The following is a 6,910-nucleotide window of genomic DNA, read 5'->3' as shown; positions in this document are numbered from 1 at the left end:
TGCAGTGTGACTGTTTTGTATTCATCTTCATCTTTCTCACTATTTTTACTTTTCTTGGGATTTTCTTCTACAGAACTGAAAATAAGAAGACAACTTTCACTGTACCTTCATTCCATGTTTTATCTTACAGAATGGTTAAAATTCCAAGTTGGCAATCATTTAAAAAATCTGTAGTGATTGCCTACTTTAAAACAGTAATAAAACTAGACACACATTCAGCTAGGCCAGATAGTTTTATGGTTTTCATGGAAACAGCCATGTCCCTGGGTAGATATTTAAATTAATTTATATTTAACTAATCATATATGTTGGATATAATATTTAATCTCTAAGATTGTTTTCCTGTTGAACTGACCTGAGACTTTGTGGTCATGACTGCACAAGTAAAAATGTATATTCATGTGCATTCATAGATTTCCTTCTGAATAACTTCTAAATTCATAGGTTGAATTAAGCATTATGTAATATAAAGGAGGAGTTCTTCCAGACATTTTCAAGTCAGATGTCATATTTGTAGGCAGGTTGAGGGAAAGAGATTCTCTGCCACCTAATAATGTGAAATGTTTTACATAACTGGGCTCTGTTTTATCTGTTCTTTTGATTACTTGGATGCAAAAAACGTTGAAGGACAAACAGAAAATGTAGGAAGCCAAGTTAACATTTTTTTATGTCTGCCCAGTCAGTTATGATGTTGATAGATTGTCCATATATATATATATAGTTGCAGAGATTATTATTGTTTTTAAAAATTATTTTATGAATCCTATAAAGAGACTAATAAAATAAAAATAAATACTTTGACTAGATAGTAGAACAATGAGCCCAATTCAGTAGAATACTACAGTAATATATTAAACAAGGAAAAGAGTAGGACAAAGCCTTTTCCACAGAGGTAGCAAATGAGAAAAACAAGGCTGTGAAATAGAACATGGTAAAATGCCATTAATCAGAACATCTTGATATCTCAACATACCACAAGTAGTCTGACCTTATTGATATGGAGTTAAAGCAGCACAGGAAGGGCAAACGGCAGGGAGCATTCCTGCTGGTAGAAGAGGTATCTGGTAATTCCAGTGAGAGGTGAAAAGTCAGTCAGTGTACAGTAGTTTTCACCCTGCTGCTGCAGGAACCTGTGGCAGCTTTCTCTAGAAAAATAATCTAATTGACCCTTCAAAACTAGATCCTGCTGGTGCTGATTTTTTTTGTTCTCCCCTCAAGATATCCATTATCTTCTGCTGGTTTTGAAGTCTGGTGTCCATGTTGTCCATGTTGTGCAGCTTTTGTCTGCACCATATGACCGCAGAAACATGTAAGATGGCAGAATAGAGTGGGGGCTTGTTAGCTGGAGTGTGTCAATGACAGTGATGAATTATTTTTTGCTGTTTGGTAAAGCAGGGAAAGGGAAAAGATGGATGTAGTTGAAATACTGAAAAAAAGAAAACATCCAGGAATGATTTACTTTGCCCAGTTAATTTGATTCTCTTACCTTTATCTCCTCCACCCATAATTGTGTGTGTCAACTTCACTAGGAGTAGAAAAAGTATTTCTACAATAGTGAGGAGCTCTGGGTATACTGGAACAGATCTCACACAGAAAAAGATTATGGAAGAGGGAAGTAGAAGATGGAGGTCGTAAATGCCTGCTGGTGTTTGTTTCTCATCTTTATTTCTCTTGGTGCACTGTTTTATTTGCTTGCTTGGTATATATTTGTGTGTGTTTATAATTTATTGTATTTTTAAATACTCAAATATTTGTTCATTTCTTGTGATTCAAGCTGAAGTCAATATGGCAGTCCCATCTTTACTCATAATATTACATACTACATAGCCAGTAAAGGAATTTTCAATAGAGTGGAGTTACTTAAAATATAGTATGAACACTGTCATTTAATTCAAATACAGAATTCTGTAGGATAAAAACCATGGTACCTAAATTACCTCTTGGGTCTTTCACAGGAAAGAAAGAATAGATCGGATACACTTAATCACTATAATTAACTAGTTTACCTTTATATCTCTGATTAGCTGCTGATCATAAGCCTCTGTTTTCCTTTATCTCTCTTTACAGTAGAATATAATTCCTAATGTGAACGTCACATTGGTTGTGCTCTCTATGACAATGGAATTAACTTCTTGGCCAGATGGCAAACCTATTAGTTCAACATGTACTTGCAGTGTAGTTAAAAATTCAGAATGAGCTAAAGTTAAATGCTTCCCATATGAAATAATTTCTTTTCCTGAACTTGTATTAATTTATAACAGAGTTAATAGACCTTTTTCTTTAAGTGTATCTTGTCAGAATGCGTGAAAACAAACTTTTAAAAAAATAATTTGAAATAGTCTCAATTTGCTGTTTACACTTTATAAAGAAAACTAGCAATTTGTGATTTATGTAACAAAATTTATTAGTACATCCAATTTCAGGTGCACCACCTGCCTTTGACAGTAGGATTATTCCCTTATAGGAACTTAATGTGATAATGCTGTAATTGATGGTAGATACATTCTTTGCCTGTTCCAGTTGCAGGATTAAATGCTAACTCTCATTGAAAAACTTAAACGTAATATATTTTGTCTTGTTAACTTGGATAAGAAGACATACGCTCCAGGTAGAGTAATGAATTTGTAATTCTCCAGAACTGCACTTGAGCTCTGATTTGTGTCTAACAGGCTCCCTGATGGAGTCTGTGTGTCAGTAGCCACAACTTTTTATTTTTAGTCTTCTTTTTTGAGCTTGTCTCATTTTGAAAATATCTTAGCAAAACAAAAGCTGTGTGCATGAAGCTTGAGCAGACTCTACATATCATACTTAATGTGTCAAAAATGACATATGCAAACACTGTGAATAAAATTTCTTCATTACTTTAAAATTTCACTCAGTTTCTCTTAAAGCTTTATTAGCAACACTATTATATAAAACAGTTTATTGAAAGAGACTTGTAATTGAAGGTGTGCTGTCAGCAAGTCTTACATTACTCAACTGAGTCTATTACTAGAATTTTTTTCTACAGTTACTAACCATACAAAATAAATTATAGTTAATTTTAAACACAGCAGAGGCATTGCCATTTGTAAATTAGAGTATTGTAATGTAATGTAATTGTAATGTAAATTAGTGTATATCAGTGTATTCATCTGTATAAAGTCTGGTCTGCCTTCATGCTACTACTTCTCGCTGCCTACTGCTAATTTGTCTTTGTGGTTTAGAGACAGATTTATGTTGGATGTTAATGGTCATTATTGCATGTCCGTTTGTGTGTATAAATATACATATTTAAGAAAAAGAATATATACACAGGCACACACACACAAAAATTAGTAACTGTTCCGGAACAAGAATTTACAAATCTACCTACAAAGAATCTACAAATTCTATCTAAAAATCTACAAATGCTTGCTGATTTCAGGAAACATGGCACACGTGTGGGTAAGACATACAAGAGACATTTCGATTCTTTTTGGATACCTCAGTGATATGGAGTGGTCTGTTGTAGGCATCCTTCCACTGTTAGTTTTATGGTATTTTTTTTTAAAGGTCCTTAGCACATAAAGATTTATGTATTGTGCTTAGAAAATAGCTGCCCAACATTTTGCTGATCTCCTTTGTCAGGGAGTCTGAAGCTCTTTGATGTTGCAATGATAAATACCATAGTTTGCCCAAGCACACCCTGTCCTGTCCTCTGTTCCCAAATGCTTCCTGTCCTGTATTCAGTGTGTTAAAATACGTAGAATATCTGGATGTTACCATCTAAACAGATTGTCTTTAGGCTGGAACATGCCTTAGTAGCATGGCAGGGCTATTGTTAAAATTTAGAACATTTATAGCTGTTTTATATTGCTCCTTTAGGAGCCTTATGTGAAAAGCTAAAGCTGTCTTAGTTATTGCAGTCCTTCCTAGTTTGGTACAGAATTATGCTGCCAGAATAACATATGTTAGACTGATCCAGAGGAATCGGGGTGAAATCACTCTGGAGTCATTGAAGCCAATGGACACTTCTGTGTTCCAGCTCACTTTTGTATTCAAAAGCGACCAGATTAAAATGAAACCTGAAATAAAAGCATGGCTTCGAGTACTTCAAATGTAGGATATCCTCCCTTTCCTGGTGAGATGTTTAAAACTAGTCTGAAATATCTAAGAGGAAAAAGTTTTGAGCATGTTTAACCAGCAACAAAGAAAAAATACAATTTTCCACTTCTTTTTAACTGTAAAATGTTCAATTTAACTTTAGTAGAAATATAATTAATCTTTAAATTAAAATTCCATCATATACAATAAACAATTCATTCCAGAAGAGATTTAAGAAATTATTAAGTCAGTGTTAGTAAAAAAATGTGATTTTGATGAATGAAGCAAAATATGGAAAAGAGGGTATTACCATAGACTATATTTTTTCACCTGTTGATTTTGAAAACGAAAGAATTGTTGGCTAGAGACAGATGAAATACGACAAGTTACTGCAATGCCTTGATTTGTGTCCATGGAAGATTATGATTTTTAGAGATGCTGATATTTCAGTGTAGTTTTTCATTAGGAGTTCAGACTGTCAACATCAAAATTGAATTAGGTGTTGAGAGAAGTAGGCCTGCAATCCAGAGCAGGGCTTTCTAACTGCTTGGTTTGCGTGCTGTAGACTGCAGAAAGATACATAAAGGGTGTAAAATTTGAAAGAGCATTTTCTGCAAGAAACAGATTTCTAGACTCTAGGCCTGTCTTTTTATCATCTGCTATATACCCCCCAGCCAGCTGTCCTCTGATGATTATAATTTATTTTAAATGCAATATATTAATGGTTTGCATGTTCATGTAGTTATTAATTTCATTCCTTCTCAAAATACTGCCTGATGGGATCCAGCTCTCAATGGGAAATAATAGACCAAATGTTTGTTTGCTCACTTATTAGTTGCCAGGTTCCACCTGATTTCTGAAGAATTCCATTTTTAATTATATTTATGAAATAAAGTTGTACATAGAAGGTCTCTTATCTGCACATAAGATATAATATATAAAATTAAGTACTGTATGCGTAACACAATTTTTTGGTGTTTTTTTTTGTTTGGTTTTGCCCTGGCGAAATAATGGCTGTAATGCTAGCTGTGGTAGGAATCCTTACTTAGAGGGTCCAAGTTTAAAGATGAACAAAGAAACATTGGAACATAAAAATCTTACTTGCACTGTTTTATCATGCTAATGAAGTAATAATAGTCTTCTGAATTGGCTGTTCATGCCAGGTTCAGATTGTTCAATACCATTTTTCTTTCTTTTTCTCTTTGCAGGAGACATTAGATTTGAGTAGAGTATTATTTTTTGGGTAGACAATGGCCTTTTTTTGATGTTGCCAAATTATAATACTGCCTTACATTATGCTGAAGACTGGGTCAATATATCATGATGAGAAGTCAGGGCCCAATTCTGGGAAAATGGCACATGAACACTTAAATGTATTCAGGCTTTTCACTCCTTCTCCTATGCCAAGTTTGGTCAACAAATTGCATCAGAGGTTGGTTATGTGCTAGAAACCTTTTTTTACAAACTTCATGTTCTGAATGTTAATATCTTTCTGCAGTATAGAACCCTGTGTGGAGGAGGTCCAGATAAGTAACCTCTAAAGCCTTGGATTTCTCCCAGCGTAGTTTATTGGTTTTCTGTTTATAGCTGTGTGCCTGTCCGTGCGTTATGTTCCTGACCTGTTGGATCAAAGGCTGGTTCGGAGAGCAGCGAAGCCAAGGCAGCTGCTTTGCTGGGTATGTGCTCAGGGCCCACGGTGCCCTCAAGGCGGGGATTCCTCCCACCCCTGTTCCATGAGGCTGCTTGCTGCTGAGCTCTGGGTGTGGTGGAAGGCAAACCTTTGGACTGTCTTTCCCTTGGTAGAGGCACTTACTTGTGTCTTTCTCAGCCAAGTCTACCTGCTTATGGTTCTTCTAAAATTTCTGAGATAATTATCTTATATTAATAGTTTTATATATATCAAATACAGATTCAAAAGAAACTGGGCAGACAGGGAGATTGCTGGACAGTGTGTCTTGTTTGCTTGGAAAACACATTAAAGGATGTGCTGTTTGAAGAATTAGTTGGTGATTGTTTCAGTGGGTAACTATAGGATTGAATATTTACAGTTGATTTTGCTTTCAACGGTCTGCATTCAGTCTTGAAAGGTAAACAAAATATGCCAACTTGAAGTAGAGGCAAAGGATTATTTTTGCCTTGCATGCAGTTCAGGCATTATAGCAGGATGTAGAAATCTAAGTCAATATAATGTGACATGATCAGGTTGTTCTCTGCTATAACTCTTGATTCCTTCTGCAGAAAAATGGAACTATTTAAGAATGTAGGAAATACATTCTGTGTCTCGGACTCATGGCATGTCTAGTCCTGTTCTGTGTGCCTACCAGTGGGCAATGGCATGTATCCCATCATCTCTAGTGTAATGAATAGATGTTTATAACATCTAGTAGAAGGCATATCCCAGCCTGTTTTCTCTAGCATCTGATGAGGATGTATTTTTGAAAGCTTTGTCTAATCTCTTTTTAAACCTCCTGCCGCTGTTTGCTTTCATGGCCTTCCATGGCAACAAATTCCAGATGCTTAATATCATCTTCATAAAAAATACTTCGTCTTTCTGAAACTTAACTCCCGAAGTTTCAATAAAAATCCACTATTTCTGGAATTGTAGTATTTGGTGAATAATTCTGCCTTCACCATACCTGATGTTCATGTGTAGATATTGTACCCCTTGGTCATTTTTCTTCTTCTCTACAAACTATTGACTCCTACCCTTTTTTGGTGTGTCTTTCTAAAACATCTGTTCCAACCTGTTAATAATTTTGGTTATTCTTTTTCCTAATGCATTCTCAGTTCCTGTATATGTGCAACTGGTTGTTCCTACCTGCTTATAGCTCTTTTTTCTTCCTTT

Source organism: Pseudopodoces humilis, chromosome 3 (genome assembly GCF_049639895.1).
Source record: "Pseudopodoces humilis isolate 2021_Gansu_Grassland_sample_001 chromosome 3, ASM4963989v1, whole genome shotgun sequence".
Taxonomy (NCBI): Eukaryota; Metazoa; Chordata; class Aves; order Passeriformes; family Paridae; genus Pseudopodoces; species Pseudopodoces humilis.
Note: the sequence above shows the minus strand (reverse complement) of the source record.